The 17,889-nt window shown below is 37.6% G+C and overlaps 1 pseudogene; it reads left to right on the forward strand.

Annotated features, from left to right (window-relative positions):
* Positions 1–618: 618 nt before the first annotated feature.
* Positions 619–17,889, forward strand: part of LOC132233829 (transcription factor BTF3-like) — a 100,269-nt pseudogene continuing 82,998 nt past the window's right edge.

Below are 17,889 nucleotides of genomic sequence, written 5' to 3' on the forward strand. Positions count from 1 at the left end.
TTGAAAGGGTTTGGGAGAGCGGTAAGCTGGAGTGCCAGCAAAGTGAAAAAGAAGGAACAGATGAAATATTGAAGATAGAGGAAATCAAAGTGAGAACACTGGTCAGGTTGAGGTAAGTTATTTTTACCCTTTCATATTTGTGTTATATTTGGGGTTCTGAATATTTCCAAACAGAGACAAGTCCTCATCACATACTAAAAAGATGTAAGAGAAATGATGAAAATATCAAAGTAGGTCAGATGCTCGCGACCACCAAACTCTTGCTCCTACATCATGAGAGAGACAGGATGGTGCAGAATCCAGATGACACTGCAGGGAATATTCCTGGGGGTCTTTGTATGTGTTCTGCAATGAGAACCTTGCTCATACAGAGCCTCTCTGCTACTGTCGTGAGGAAGATGGAAGGTCATTTATCTCTGACAGTACTGTCTTTGACACACAGTTTCAGAAGAAACATTAAATTAGCAGGCAAAAAAAAATTATTGCTATATTGTTAGTAATTTATTCTTTCTTGCCTATGTACAAAAAGAGATATACTTAAGTGTAGTATCCCAAACAGTTCTTTTAGGCAGGCCTGGGTGAAGAATGTGTAGGGAAACACAATCTAGTTTGGGCACCATGGCAATTCCTGAAGATGGTGGCTTTGGAGACTCAAGGGAGTTCTCTGGCGACACCCATACCTTCGTCATTGATGCAGTTTGACATGCTTCTGGATGTTAGAATATTGAGCTACTTCAATTTATTGCACACTTTCTGTGATTTTCAAAAACTCTAAAAAAGGGAAAGGTCACACAGCAGTCCGCTAGCTGACCTTTAAACAGTCACCTTACTTTATTGGGTACTGGTTTCTTAATCTGGAAAGTGAAAGGCTTATAGATATGTAACCTGTTTTTATGAATTGAAGTAGCTTGTTAATATTGAAAATATAGCTCAGCATAATTAGAGAAAACTCCCATAATGTGAAATTACCTCAGTCCAGTCCCTAGCGGGGGGAACTACTGGGTTGCCATGCAATTGCAATGGTACATAATGCAAATATTTCATAGCTGGATTCTGAAGGGATTTGGGGCAATGTTGTGCTAACGTATACTCTAGGCATCAAAACTCTTTCAGGTATTTTTTTTAATGGAAAATTAAGTAAAATGGGGAAATAAGATTACTTGAAGTAGAAGAGGACTGAAGATGTGGGAAAAAAATACCTTAGGTGGAGTTAATTTAACTGCAGGCAAAATCTGTGAGGAAATAAGAAAAGAAGGTGGACATGATATGGCCCATGAAAGAGTGTTAATCCTCTTGAAAGGTGATAGAGTTGGCCAAGTAGTATTTATTCTACTCTTTCCAAGAGGAAGAGGGTAAATAAAGCTCCAGAAAAACATAAACATTCAAAATACATTATGTAAAACTACATTTATCTATAAAGCCACCATGTTTTATATTATTAATTTTAAAGAATACTTTATCTGGGCAATAATTACAAATGTAATAATTAAATTTATTTTAAAATGTTTTAATTTCATTTTAATAACCTCTGAGACTTGCTGAATTTAAGTTTTAGAAGGAAAAACAAAATGTTGTGAGTGGAGGAAGAATTCAGTTATTAGGAATTTCTGCCCTTGAATACCAAGAGCAAAATGGTAAAGGCACTTCACTCTATGGCAGGGGTGGGCAAACTTTTTGACTCGAGGGCCACAATGGGCTCTTAAACTGGACTGGAGGGCCAGAACAAAAGCATGGATGGAGTGTTTGTGTGAACTAATATAAATTCAAAGTAAACATCATTACATAAAAGGGTATGGTCTTTTTTTTTTTTAGTTTTATTCATTTCCGGCCTGCGGGCCATAGTTTGCCCATGGCTGCTCTAGGGGGTGTGGTAAGTTTGCAGTTCAAGACTTGAGCTAACCAGGAAACTGGGTGCTAGCATGCATGCTTTTGAATTGAAAGAGTGTGTCAAACCAAGTAATATAGATTGCTTCCCAGGTATAAATGAGACCCCTTCCAACAGAACTTGCACAAGGCAATATTTTAAACAAACAAAAAATTGTATTAGCTGTGTAACCTTAGGCAAAGTCTACATTCTTGCTGATTTCCACTGCTTCATTCCATCTGATAAATGCTGTTTTATGCTATGCATCCACTTTCCACCCTTGCTTCTTGTCCAGGATGCTGACTTCTATGGGTTATATTAACAGGGTCATTGCCTTTGGATGCTGGTTGGCTGTGGCAAGAGAAAACTGGGGTAGAAAAGCACAGGGCAGGAGAAGATCAATGTGAGGATTTATTTCCCTGTCTGTGTCCATTCATGAAGGGTGGCTGCATTACCCACTGTGCTTTTCTGTTCACAGCTCTCTTCTTCCAAGTTCTGGTAACAGCTTACTCCCCTCATACCTTCAGGTAAGGGTGGTAACCGTTCCTCTGCGGTCACCAGATCTCAATCCCTGCACTAAATGTAGTTTCCCTATCCTACCCTACAATTCTAAATAATGACTTGTAAATAAACCCTTAGAATTATCCCAATGTGAGAGGGCCACTATTTCCTGCAGGAAACTTGATGGCTGCACCTCATTTGAAATTAAAACTATTAATAACCATATCATAAGGTTTTTGGAAAGATTGCATAGCAAGTCTTCAGTTAATCTTCTATGTTCTCTAGAGAATAGAGCATGGGATAGACTGAAGTATTAATGTTTTTTTTATTTATTTAGGGATGAGGAATCTCAATCAACAAAAGTGAGGAAAGGAGACTGGGTCCAGCAAGGCTGGCAAATGATTAAGAGATGACGTGTTACCTCACTGGCTACTTCTTCATGACAAGCTGCACAGAGGCATAGCTAATTTTTGGCAGGTGATCCCAGCCACCAAATATCTCCTGACAGGCTATATGAAAAACTGTATCTTATAACAGTCCCACAGAGAGAGACAGAAAATATGCATTTTCTGAATGAGCCTTTTCTATCTTCCATTTGTCAAATTAGGTCCTAAGGAACACTAACTCTCTAGGTTTCTATTCATGTCATCGAGCATTCCAGGGATGCTTGGGAACCCAGATTTCAGGCCTTGTGCTGTGGGTTTTATCCAAGCCCAGAAATAGCTCATTGGAGGCCACAGTTGAGCAGAAAAATATGTTTATGGAAGTGGAAGAAAGATAAGGCATCCAGAATCTGCGTTAAGTGTCTAAGATCCCTCTGGTTCTTCAATAAGGCCATCATTATCATCATCTCTATCATTATCCACATGTTAGATGCCAATCATTACCTTCCCATCATGGAACCTTATTTAGGTTGCCCAGTGTCAGAGTCCTTACTCTAAGGGTGAACCCAGAAAAGACAGCAGACCACACAAGTAACAACTGGAGGGAGAAGGCATGGCCTGGCAGAATCTAAGCAGATTCTATTTTCTGAGGAATTTGAACTGGAACACTGGAAAAGTGATTTTATAATATCAGAGTGAATACCTGAAAATTTATTTTTAAAAAATAGCAGTGCCTACTTTAACTGAAAGTCAGATAGAGGGCTGAGAGGATAAGCTACACAGCACTTTGAGAAATGGTGGTAACCCAGGTCCTCACTCCAGGTTACATGCTAGGGGTAAGCCACCATCATGCAGAAGCAGAGAAGTCACAAGTATGCATACAAGGCAGGTTTGCAAAGAGAGGGGGGAAGAAACCTGTATCAAATTTTTTGTGAGAAGCAGAGGTAAGAAGTCACCTACTCCTTCAAGAAGAGAGAAGGTCGTCTTGGCTCCAAATGTCCTGTGTCTCTCAACTCTTATTTCCATTGCTTGGATTTTTATAAAACCCCATGTAATAGTCAAGATGCTTTAGGTTATAAGTGACAGACTCTACTCCAATAAAAACCAAGCCAAACCAAACAAAAATAGTATTGACTCATTGCTTGAAATATCTATTGACTTATCTGTATTTTCAGGTATGGTTTGACCCAGGAATTTAATGATGTTATTAGGAAATCTATATAATTTTCTCTTCCCCGTTATTTCTCCCTTCCTGTCACGGACCTTATTCTTGACTGTGTTCTCTGCAAAGTGGTAGTAATGGTAATCCTTAATGATCTTTGTGGTAATGATCTTCAATGGTCTTGAACCTTAAAATCCAATGTCCATGTCAATCCCTCAAAATGAATTCTAATTGACTTGTGTTGAGTCATTTTACCACTGGTGACTAAACCAATGATTCCAGAGGGACAGCCCAGCATAATTGCTAAAATACTTTCATACTGACAGTGAAGATATGTGATCATTCTTTACCATCAGGTAAAGAAAGGGAACTCTGTAAATGTGAAAGGTGCTGAAGAGAGCAAGAAGGTAGCTGACATCTATGACATCCCTCTATTCTAATTTGGGGAATCAAACACTCCCTATCTGAGGGATTAACCCTTTTTATCCTCTCTGACATATCCTTAATAACAAACAAACAAAAATGTAAAACACAGAACATGTCTGAGCTTAGTAATTTCAAAGTCGAAACGCATTGCTGGACTTAGGGGATGTATTAATAGACAGGTACAAAATTAAAATTAAAAAAGTATGATGGTAAGGTGTGTAAAGGATACAAAAGATTAGTCAGGACATTTGGGTTTTTTCCAAGTCCTTTAGCTAAATCTGTTTTCAGATATATGCCATAAATCCAACCTAAATTAAAGGTTGTTTTTGTGGATTAACTACATTTTGAGAAGAATCAAAGCTAAAATGGATGTTCCTGTAATTAGATGCATAATAGATGGTAATTACCTGGTAGAACTCTAGATGACAAGAGAGAAATATTTAAGATAATAGAAAGGAAAGGGACTATTATTGAGGACCGCCTAGATTCTTGCTAGCAGGCCACCTACCTCTAAGACTGATTCTGATTTTTGTTTTCAGAATTCTCTTAACACCTACAGAAACTGAATAAATATGAGCATTCATGATGTAAGGTTTCCATGAACTTGACTGTAGTCTCTCATGGCAGCAGATATTTTTATTGTCTATGCATTTCTTGCCCAATGGACATTTCTGGGAAAGAGATAGAGTACTAGGTTCTCTTCCAGTTAGTCTCAGAACCTCTTTTTTTTCTCTGCTGCTTTTAGGTTATTGGGTCTTTAGCTTCCAAATTCAACTTTTCCAATTAATATTTAAATCATTTTAAAATTTCTGTAACACATTTTAGTATTTTTAACTGTGCTATACCGAGTATTATAAATACATACTGAAATTGCTTAATTAGCCTGAGGTTGAGAGATAATTACAACTCTTGCTACATATATAAGATAAACATAATATGGTTAATTTTATAACGTGAATTTATTGGCATTACTAGGCACATAGTATACATCTATAAAGCTAGTTTCCTCATGTTCTTGAGACTTAAACTCAGAGTATGTGTGTATGCATAAGTGTGTTTGATTATGCATATATTATGCAAGTTTGATTCTTTTCAAATAGCTGCATTTTATTTTTTGGAGAACAAAGTATTTTTTGTGTGCATCTTATTATAAAATTGTTTTGTTTTCAGGCAAAAAAAAATGTCACAGAGAAGGAAGCAACCTCATCACCTGTTTATATGATGGAGAATATAACACAGACATCTCTTTATATGTATATATCATGTTATATCACAATTAATTTAATAATGAACCCTTTTACAATGGGCTTGTCTTACATTTTCGCAGACATGGGTGAAATTCCATACTAAGAATTTAATTTAAGCCAGTGTTTCATTCATGTCCAATAACTCTTGGAAAAAACACCAGCTATACATCCCATTTCATCCTTATCTTCATTTGGAAAATAATGTTTAATTTCTCCACAGAATCACCAATGGTGTATTGAAACGCCTACCTAATAAAGAAAACCATTTGGTAGGAATATAAAAATCATCAGATAAATGTCAATTCATGACTCTATAAACATTAGATCTGTCCTGAAAGTGTGTACTGATGGAGTCAGTTCTGACAGCTAAGAGGACTCACTGAATATCCTTTCCTGAGAAACATCACTCATTAATATTTACATTTCTCTTGACAGCACAGTCGCTGCAAGCGTAGGTTGGATAAATATAGCCTGTACTTGGCAAATATACAAAGACATAGGCCTGCAGTTGTCTAAGAATCCAAATACTTTGGGTAAGAATATGGGCCTGAGTGTTCCTGTGAACTTCATGGAGCTTGGACCTCAGGGGCGGGGAGGGGGGAGAAGGGGGAGGGGGTTCCATGACACTTATTTAAGGCAGGAGGCATTAACTTGTGATAGAAAAAGAACAAAGGTTAGCTTAATTCCTATTTCCTCTCCCATTTTTTCCTCCCTATTTTTTTTTCTGCTGTAAGCAGGGACTAAAAATAAAACTGGTCAATAAAGGGCAGGTAAAATTGGAGGGGTTGCTATAGGAACGCACAGGGTGATGCGGAGAAATAACCACTCTAATTTATACCGTGTTTTCATGTTTTATTTCCATTGTAGTTAAACTCAACTTTAAAAGACATTCCTTAAGAAAGAGGCTACTTGAAATTCAGGAGGCCCATTCTAAGAGAATTTTATATACGAACTTTAAAAATAATAAATCCTAAATCTGAGTAGAGCTCCAAGCAAAAAAAATAGGTATTTTTTTTTCTATTTATCCCATTACATTTTAATGCATTTTGACTAAAATCATTTTTGCTGGTGAAAGACCTGGGCATGCATTTTAATGGCGATGAAAGCATGAGTAATGAGGAGCACTGCCTGAAGCTGCTTCTCCCTGACTGCTCGCCTCCACTCGGTTAGGCAGCATCTATATTCCAACCCTGAGACCCTCCTCATCCCAAATTCTCTTGAATTATCCCACTTAGAACCTATGCTCTCTTTAAATCTTGTTAGTTTGTGGGGGTTTTTTTGTGTGTTTTGGGGTTTTTTTTTGAAAGGTGACAGACCCTGCTGCTTGATTCCTGGCCTCCTCTTTGTAAGTCCAGCATAACCACTCGAGGCATTTCAGATTAACATACCAAAATAATTTCACATCTACCAGACCCATGACTGAAAGACAGGATGGGGTGACTGCCATCACAGCCACAGGAGCATGTTCTGGAGGGGAGGGGATTTTTATTCATGACTCAAATTCTTGTATGGGGGAGAGTCCTTGGTTCAACCAAAGCCTGCTGTTCATTTTCATGTGTCCAATGCATAAGCTACGTCAGTTTTCTCCCCTCCCCCCGCCCCATCTCCAAATTGTGGGTGTAGCACATGAGCCACTTATTCTCAAAATAAGAGTGCAGGAGCAGTTTTAACCCACTGATCAAAAAGTCCCACATATCAGGAAACAAGCTCTTTTATAAAATCACACCAATGACATGGCTAGATGCTAGAGCCTGTTGCTTCCTTCTCGGGTAAGTCTGAGACAAAGGTCAAATGTTCGTTCATTTCTCATTTTTAAAAAATTAAAAAGGAATGTTTTACGGTTGATGGGGGAGAAACAGTAGTTAACCCAACAGTCTTATTGCTGCATTGGAGCCAGTACGGGAAAGTGGTTTTCACTATAGCATCTAGCTGCAGCAGGGGGTGTTACATGGGAAGAAGCAAGAGGGAAGACAACTCCCAAAAGATAAAAGTCACACCAAAATATTTTAAAATGTAAAATGACTTACATGAGAGGGGCAAGTAATTAATATACATGCAACATTCTGCTTTTTATTATGAAACAATCAAGAACAGATTACTCACTCAGGGTCAAAGACTCAAAAGTTCAGTACTAGTTTATCCTGCCAGGAGGCTATTTAAATGATGGCTTTTCAAGAGCTTTTAATCATGACTGTATATGTATGTGTCTGAGAGTAGGTGGGAAAGGAGCATAAAAGCAATTTCTGTGACACGTGTTCCTTACCAAATAGCAAAGCAGTAAGACCCAAGGTTATGTTCATCAAATATCCAGTACTTCAGCACTGGCTCTACTGAAGCACCCAGTAAAAATTAAATAGCATTGCCTACTTTCGGGTAAAATCGCACATATAGTTCTGGGATGTATTCTAAAGACTTTTCCAAGGACTAAAGCAAAGAGTTGAGAAAAAACCTTGGACTGATAAATAATGTTGTTTTCCAGAAATACAGATGTTTAGAGCAGAAACACTTCTTCCGAAAACCCACGACCATAAAAAACATAAAATGTGTCATTCCAGAACATATTTCTATTGTGTATAAGACCCAGTTTAAAGCTGGATAATCTTTTCAAATTGATGTCAAGGAGAGTTGGGGGAAGGAATGGATGAAGGGATTTGAACCTTTAAAGGCAAATGAGACCAGTTTATAAATGATACCTTTCATCTCCAGAGCTGTTAGCTGGAGGGCAATGTGAATGTTTAATCTAAAAAAAAAAAATAGCTCTACAGAATAAAGGTTCCAGTTAACTAACAGCATAAAATACTGTGCTTTCTGAGTCAAACCATCTTGTCCTTTTAACTGTGCTGAATCTGGCTAATCACAAAAAGCACACATTTCTGTTTGTCTTGCGAGGAGCACTGGCATTTTCTAACTTCTATCACTGCTGACTACACAGAAAAAATAACTAGTTTAGAACTAACGAATTGGCTCATGTGCGTGCACAATTATTTACTATTTACAATTTCTGCTGAAAGCTTTCACTCCTTAAGCATCTGTGGGAAGTTGTAGTCAGTGGAGTTGCCAATAAGCATTTCCAGTTCCTTGAGCACCCAGGTAGCCTTCCCACCACCACCAAGGAAGGAAAGGCAGCTCTGTTGGGGTTTGACATAGTCCATAAACAACTACCCATATTCAGAACCAATATACAGAGTCATGAGAGAGAGATGGACATCATAACACCGCCCTTCCTCTCCTTTAACCTGCTATTGGTTCCTGTGGCTTCGGTCAACAAGGCAAGTGGGATTCACTTTTGAATCGCACAGAGACTCCTTCATCCCAGCCCCCAGCCCCTCCCTCTGCAGGAGCAGCATGGAGGCTCTCGGGGAAATGTGTGCATCCTGCGACCAGCTGGCTTCCAAAGGAAAAAGAGAAAGTAAGTCTGAACAGCCTAGGCTCAACTGCTCCCAAACTCTCCAAGCAGATAAATCATTTCTTGAGGGTTAAGTCAGTGACTCAAAAGGCCAGCTCTGGTGCTCTCCCTGAACCAAGAAAAAAGAGACCCCCTCCACTCCAATGCAAACACCTTTCCCCACCTAATTTGCTACTGAATAAGAAGTGTTCCAATGGAAACTCAAAAGTCTGAAATAATTAATTTGCCTTGGTAGGTTTTTAACTTAATACTGAGAAGTTATTTAAACATTAGAGAAATTTAGCTCATTAATTTATAATATTAAGCCATCTTTCCACTACCACAAATACTTTTATTATTAGCCTTATCTAATAACGGGTACAGGATTTTTTTTATATTTTCAGAGTCTTGATATCATTACTCTAAGCTAAAAAGCAATAATCATATACACACACAAAGACACTATGTTTCAGGTTGCTCAGTCCATTTTATATGTATCAGTATTTTTTAAAACAAAAATACAGTACAGCAAAACTTTTGGGTACACAAAGCTTATCTTGTCCTTAGACTGTCCGCTATGCCACCTCCTTACATGCAAAGGCCATTGGGGACCTTTTTAGGCTGTTCAAATATGTTTTTGACTAATTTTTCATTTGATAAAAATAAAAGTTTAGATGAATTATACTTAATGAGATGCTGAATGGAAATGCTTAGAACCTTTAAGTATCTTTCCAAATGCTTTGGTCTAGCCAACACTGTTCCTAAAAAGAAAATATGAAATAAAGAGGGACAAAGTTTCTGAGTCTCAACGATCCTCACATCAAAATAGAATAAATAACCAGAAGTGCACTGCCATACTCCTAATGTGCTACATTCAGAGTGAGCTTGTGTCAATTAGATGGATGATTAAGTTGATCAGAATGAGCAATTTACTCTTCCCTTGTATTAGGTGTATTTGGGTAATAATCACTGAGTACTTCCTGCCAGGTTCTGGGGATACAAAGATAAATAACCCAATAACCCAAGGAATTGAAGGTGTTTATGAAGTAGCTACGAAGATTAGTTTTTTTTTACCAAGTGATCTCTAAATATTTGTCATAAAAAAGACAAGCAATATTGTGGTTTTCTTTGTTCCATGTAAAGATGGAAGTTTCCGAAAGAAAAAGAAAATTACATCGGACCTGAGACATCATGAAAAACAATCCTGGAACAAGTAGCATTTTAATTATATTTTGAAGGAAGAGTAAGATTTGGATCAGTAGAAAGAAGTGGTAAGATAATCCAGGTGGGAGTAGAGATGAGAACTCTGTAAGCCAAAAACTGATGTCTAGTCTGGCTTCCCCAGGAATCAGTCTGAGTTTGAGGGCTTACCATAATGCTAGGGGCCCAGTGCACGAATTTATGCATGGGTGGGTTCCCTCTGCCTGGCCTGCGATCAGGACCAATTGGGGCTGGCTGGCCAGGGGGAGGGACAGCAAGAGGTTGGCTGTGGGAGCACACTGACCACCAGGGGGCAGCTCCTGCGTACAGCATCTGCCTCCTGGTGGTCAGTGCACATCATAGCTATCGGCTGATCATTCAGTCGTAATGATCACTTAGGATTTTATATAGAGAGATTTTATTAGGGCATACAATACCAGAAAACAGGAGAAAGGGGTTGAGAGCTGTGAAGCAAGGAAGGTGGAAGAGCCCATATAAGGACACATTCATAACTGGTTCTGCTAAATACAACCATACTTGGAAATACTTCCCCATACACCCAACTTTATTTCAGAACCAGTTGTCAATGGGTGGAGAAAAGGAAATGTGGGAAATTTTTCATAATGGCTTCTCACTTCCAGTGATCAAAAATCCTCTCCGTATGATATTAACTCCTCAATACTTCCCGGTCATACATGGGTGAGTGTGGACACCCAATAGGATCCCATTGTAGCACCAACAATAAAGCCTCAGGGCAATTATCTTCAGTATTAAATTCAATTTTAGGAAGCCTACTCTACTGAAATGAGCAAATAAATTGGAGATGGGGCTGGGACAAGGGGACTAGAAACAGGAGAGTATGTTGTCCTGCCTTTATTCAGCTGAGAGGTTGCATAAACCAGGAGCAGGGCTTGACAATGGGACTGATAAAGTTATTAGGCTAAGAGTAAGGGGACCTGGATTCTAGTCTATATTCCACTCCTGACTCACTTTCTGACTCAGACACATGAAGTCACTTATCTGAGGCTCAGCTTTCTTGCCTGTAAAATTAGATCATTGAACTTGCCCTGTTTACCTCATGAAATTATGAGACTCAAAAGACAAGGTGTTGGAAAGCCTTTGTAAAAGCCTTTTTGCCAGAATGTATGAACCAAGGGAGTAGTGCTGTTTTTACTGTTACTTCGTCTAGATTTATAGAGGTTGAAAGTCCAACACCAGAAAGAATATTTAGGTCTATAGCCTAAGCTTCATGTAAATATAATCTGCTCACTAAAATTGAGGCAATTACCTAAATGATTAGAAGCTCCAGCAACTAAAACAACCCATGATGAAACAAAAATTCCTCTGTTGAAGAAAGAATATTGTTTTCAGTTGAGCTCTCTAGATTGCTTATAATAAACAAATTCCCTAACGTTTAAGCTCTCAATCACAATTTGTTTTGTAAGTACAAAATGTCTTAATCTATAATTGCAGAAATTTAATGACTATTGCTTTGTCTACACTAGCAAAACTAAATTTTTAAAAATGAGATAATCATTTAGATAATGAAATCCTTAAAACCCCATTACACCCATTCATCTTAACTTTAAGCCAAAAAAGGTCCTTTACCGAAATTACCAAGATAATGACTTCAATGTGCACTTAACAAGCAAGCATAGATCTCCCACTATTTATCTCTGTTAGCTACCTCTGATCACTAGGGCCATTCTGCCACAGCTTTGTATTAAACTGCCTCCACTGCCTTCTCAAATCCCACCTCTAAGCACTGGAAAGATTAAGACCATGAATGTAATTTCCAAATAAACAGTAATACCAGCAACTTCTTTCTCTGGTTTTAACATCTACTAGACATAAATCTTGGTCTCTGTAAAGAAAATAGTGCAAAGTCCTCAACAGGGGGACCCGTAATAACTGAGACATTCTGAGTTATTGATGATTCATGACACAACTGATTTTTGTTCTAGTTATAGTTCTGGTGCTTCAATGAATTGGTTGTCATCTTGGGCAAGTAACATAACTTGTCTGAACCACAGTTTCAGCAACTGTTAATAAACAGATTAGAGTAAACAATCTGTAATACATTCTCTACTCTGATATTCAAGAGTAATTCAAACAGTAATATGAAATGGCTTTCCCATAAATATGACCTGTTTTGATTAAGGTCTAACCAATCAAATCTGATGCTATAAAATAGTAAAGGAAGAGCAACCACCACAGCTAAAGTAGTCCATACTAATCTGGACAAAACTTGCTGGAGTTGATTGCTTACTTCTTATATTCCTGATTCTGTAATGTCTACGGTAGAAAGCATGTGTGTGATGAAAACAAAATACCTGACATTACAAAAGCCAAATGTAGAAAATATACCCTGTCCCTACTGCTTAATGCAAAATAATCCCAGATACATGCAGGGATATAGCATCTTGGCCTATTTCCTGTAGCTAATTCCACTTCCTACAAGTCTTTCTTATCTTTTGGTACCGGGTAGTCCAAGTCAGCCATATGATTCTCTTACTGAGCTGTGCCTTTATTTCTAGTGCTTACCAAAGTCCATTCTTTTATCAAAGATTTCCTGCTCTCTTTACCTCATTTTCTATTTCACCCCGATTTCTTATCTCAGTAAGATTCTTTCAACTTAATCTTTAGTGATCACTCCTAATTATTAAACAAACAAACAAACAAATAAAACACAACTATATATTTTGCCTTGTTTCAGAAATAATTTAGGACATCTCATGAAGAGACAGAGTAGAAAAATGAAATACGTTTTCACTTGTGAGGAAAGTTGAAGCAATGAAAAAACTAAAGGCAATAAACATGCGGGTGCCAGGAGGTAGGTTAACAACATTTATGCCATAAAATCCTATGCACATAGTAAAGAAAGATCACAAATTTGTCACTCCCTTTCTGCCAGTCAGCAGGAAACGGAAAACATGACTAGTTGTGTAATTTACTGTGCTCATAAAATAAAGATATACCAAATGCTCTAGAGAAGCACAGAGAAATATCCTTCCCAAAACCCTATGAGAAGGATACTCTATCATGATATGAAACAGTAACTTAATCCTTATAGTATATATGTCACCGAGCCCCATAAAGGTGTTTCTAATGACATCTTTCAATACAAACGGATGGCAAGCCAAAGGGGCGATATAATAAAATCAATAGTACAGGGATGTTGATAAAATGTGATAATCTTGTTACTCCAGTGATAGATTGTGCATTACTGAGAAAATTGTTTCTCTCAACCAAGTTTTTAATAGCTATTGTGTGGCAGTACAGTTAAGATGATCTGCTCAAATGTGCACCTGAAGTGCAGGATGACAGTTAAATGACCAGCCAAATATTTTACCAAGTTGCCAAGCCATGAGTAGAACTGCCATTCTTTTATGAAAACAGAGTTGATTAACAGTGGTAAGTGCTTATGTGATAGGCCAAGATACGCATGCTCTGAGGGGACTTACAGGAAACTCCACCAGCAAAGGAAAAAGATCTCCAGTAGAGTGGTTAGTTACCATATCACACAGACAACAAGGCAAGTGAGAGCCCCAATTCCACACCACAAAACAGAATTGTAATTTAAGTCTACAAAAATTTTAAACAACTAAAACCAAACAATCTACTTTGCCTATTACATAATAAATCAAATCTTCAGAAAGCATTTATTTTAAGGCTAAAGCTTTGAGAAATACAACTTCTTGATATGCCTTAAAGATAAAATTGTTGAAAGCTGCATTCCTAGGCATTAATTGGATGAGATGCCCTGTCATACAGCAGTATTATCACTTATACACCAGTTTGAAACTGGAGGTCTGTTGTAACAAACATGACACCTTAGTTTTGAAAGAGTTTATATGGTCTTCTCCTATGAAGCCTGGTATGAGAACCTTGCCATCCACACATAAGAAAATGCTTGGCTTCTAATATTTGAGAGTATGTGTGTTGGCACAGTCTTTTTTTTATAAGTATTCAGTTGTCTTTTTTATATCTTGTCCAACAACCTCCAAAACCCTAAGCTTTTTTTAAAAAAGAATATTTTATTGATTTCTTGCAGAGAGGAAGGGAGAGAGGGACAGGGAGTTAGAAACATCGATGAGAGAGAAACATGAATCAGCTGCCTCCTGCACACCCTCTACTGGGGATGTGCCCACAACCAAGTTACATGCCCTTGTCGGAATTGAACCTGGGACCCTTCAGTCCGCAGGCTGACGCTCTATCCACTGAGCCAAACCGGTTAGGGCTAAGCTTTTTAATTTATTTTTTCACCTCCATAGACTCCCTACAAAAATAGTTTGGTACATAATAAATCATCAATAAATACTTACTGAATTATAAATATATCTCCAGATAAGACATTCATAATTTACTTCACTAAAAATCATCATTATTATATATCATAGTCTGCCTTTCTAGATTAGTGGTACAATTTTTGAAAATCACTTGATAAAAATGTATATTCCTTGGCCCTCACTTAGAAATTATGATTGATTCAGTTGGCAGTGGTTTTCCAATGTCTGCCTTTTAACAATCATTCAGGGAATTTGCATTCAAGAGATCGAAAAATTAAGGTTTGAAAAACACTTCAATTGATGCTAATATAGGTTCTCTCTGAACATCATTGGCCCAAGATCTTAGCACATGTTTAGTTCCTATCCATAATCAAAAGACATTGGAGGTCAATAAGCTCTAAAAAATCATGTTAATGCTATCAATTACTCCTCAAGTTGATAACTTACAAAACAGAGGTCAATAATGGAGTACCTGTGTCAAAAATCTAAGCTTCCTTTGTAAAAACCTGCCTGAAAAAATTATGCTTCTAATTTATAAAACAAAGCATGTTAGAAGGAAAAAATGGTAAACTAGTAAGCCTGTAACTTGGGATAAGTAAAGGGAATACCCATCTAAAATGAAAGCTTATCTACATTCTGGGTTTATAAGCAAGTATTATGGTAACTCCACAAAAGGCTGCCTGGGATCCACAAATTTTAGGGTAAGATTTACTTTGTTTTGTTTTGCTTCTTAATTTAATTTTCAAATCACCTCTGGGGTTATCTAATGATTCTAATATGAACACTGTTAAGGCAGAAATTAGTACTCCTTTAATTTTAGGGGCCAGATACAAGGATCTGACAATACCATTAGTTAGAGGTAGCTATAAGAAGGCAATGAATGCCCTACCAGTGGTCAGCAAACTCATTAGTCAACAGAGCCAAATATCAACAGTACAACAATTGAAATTTCTTTTGAGAGCCAATGTTTTTAAACTTAAACTATATAGGTAGGTACATTGTTATTAACTTAATTAGGGTACTCCTAAGGCTTAGGAAGAGCCACACTCAAGGGGCCAAAGAGCCGCATGTGGCTCGCAAGCCGCAGTTTGCCGACCACGGCAACCGGTTTAGCTCAGTGGATAGAGTGTCTGCTGCGGACTGAAGGGTCCCAGGTTCGATTCCGTTCAAGGGCGTGTAACTTGGTTGTGGGCACATCCCCAGTAGGGGGTGTGCCGGAGGCAGCTGATCAATGTTTCTCTCCCAACGATGTTTCTAACTCTCTACCCCTCTCCCTTCCTCGCTGTAAAAAAATCAATAAAATATATTTTTTTAAAAAGAAGGCAATAAATGTCTTTGGAAGGCAACTCTGATGCAATGAGTTTTCCTATGTTGCAATTATATGAAGTTAAACTCTTTGTCTGGTGACATCATTTATTCACTCAGATACTTGTTAAATTTTTAAATATCACAAACTCAGGTGCTTAGATTTCAAAGGTGAATTTCTACATTCAAGAGCTTACATTCTGTGGCTCAGTTAGTTATAATAATAACCTACTGATATAGAAACACAAGGCATTGTGAAAATACCTATCCAAGAGGGACTGTATCTCAGGCTCAAAGAAAGGAGGAAATGTCTTGAAACATCTCTACAAGAGATGAGGCATAAGTTAAGCCTGAAAGGAAGAAGAAAAGTTAGGTGGGAGTAGAGTAGTGGTTCTCAACCTGTGGGTCGCGACCCCTTTGGGGGTCAAACGACCCTTTCACAGGGGTCCCCTAAGACCATCGGAAAACACATATATAATTACATATTGTTTTGTGATTAATCACTATGCTTTAATTATGTTCAATTTGTAATGATGAAATTGGGGGTCACCACAACATGAGGAACTGTATATTAAAAGGTCGCAGCATTAGGAAGGTTGAGAACCACTGGGGTAGAAGAAAGCAACAAAGGCACTTCACACAGGGAACGGATGCATAAAGGGAGGAACAGCATGGTAGATTCATGGTGCTACATGAGTACTATGTTATTGGAATACAGCTTAAGAGTAGATAAGTGATAACAGACAATTGGCGGGAAAGTCATGAAGGGGCCATATCATAATATATGTTATCCTATAAGCCTTTGAATTGTTAGAATCAGACACTGGGACCCTCAACGATACAAGAAAGCATTGCAAGGACAATATATTAGGAACCAAGACTATTTTGATTAGGAAAGTATGACATCAGGAATATTTTTTTCATTTATGAATTTTGGCTCCCAAGCGGTAGATAATTAAGCCAATTGGTTTTATTACTAAAATGTGCAAATATATATATAAACACTGCTGCTTAGTAGAAAATGACAGAATCATGGATTGTGATGATCAGTCTTGGCTATTTCTCATCCCTAGTCCTTCCTATTAATATAAATGAGTAGGTAACTAAAATAAATGCTAACTAGCCATCTTTATTCTAGGACTTTCCAAATCAAAGAGAAAAAAAAATCAGCAACCCATCAGAGCAACATATTTTGTGGAACGATTGGGTCAAACTTAGGAAAAGATAAAAGCATTTTCACAGTCATTGGGAGACTTAGTATTTTGAAATGCTCTAGCAATAAAATTTCAGGATTATATAACCTTACAGCCTCTTCCATCCCTGTGTCTTCGTGACTGTACTTTAGCAACATTATGTATTATTACCCCACTCATTTTTTTTTAGTTTTCCATCTCTTCTATTCAAATCAGAACAACTGAAAACATATTAAATTGAAAAATATCTCTTTGAAGAACCATTAATTTTTAAAGGAAATTAGGTGGAGGCAATCCACAATTAGAAAAGCAGTAGGTATGCATTAAAGGGCATTTGTCCTCCAGATTTATCTTTCACTCATGAATGACCTCATCATAGAAAGAAATTAACATAATTTATATCAATAATTTGCTTCTGTGATGTGTGAAGAAAATAAAGGCGACTGCAATAAATTAAAGGTGCCTTTATGACTGCATTTTATCAGCTTATTTACCCTTATTTTTATTTAGAACTACAAAGTCACATTAATAGAGATATGAAAGCAGCTCGCAGGCTGAAGCCCTAGTAGTTTGTCGTCCAGGCGGAAAGGCACTGTCTTATCTTAGGAGCGAGCAGGAAGGCTTTGCTGAACTTGTTAACTGTAGCACCTTCCTGATTGCTGAGAGGCAGCTTTCATTCCACTAGATTCCCAAGCTTGAGATCACCTAAGTGGGGTTGCCATCTTTTGTGTAAACTGGTCAATCACTTTGCCAAACAAATTCACTTGATTTGTCTTTGAAAGTGACCTTTCACCTTGTAACCATCCACATTCTCCTCCTGCTTAATTTTTTTTTTTTTTTTTTTACTTTACTAGAGAGCATTTTAGAGTATTTGTCATAAAAAAGAGCTACATAAATATTAATGCATTGATACTGTTATGGCTTTTCAAACCTA

This window comes from Myotis daubentonii, chromosome 4 (genome assembly GCF_963259705.1).
Source record: "Myotis daubentonii chromosome 4, mMyoDau2.1, whole genome shotgun sequence".
In the NCBI taxonomy this organism is placed as follows: domain Eukaryota; kingdom Metazoa; phylum Chordata; class Mammalia; order Chiroptera; family Vespertilionidae; genus Myotis; species Myotis daubentonii.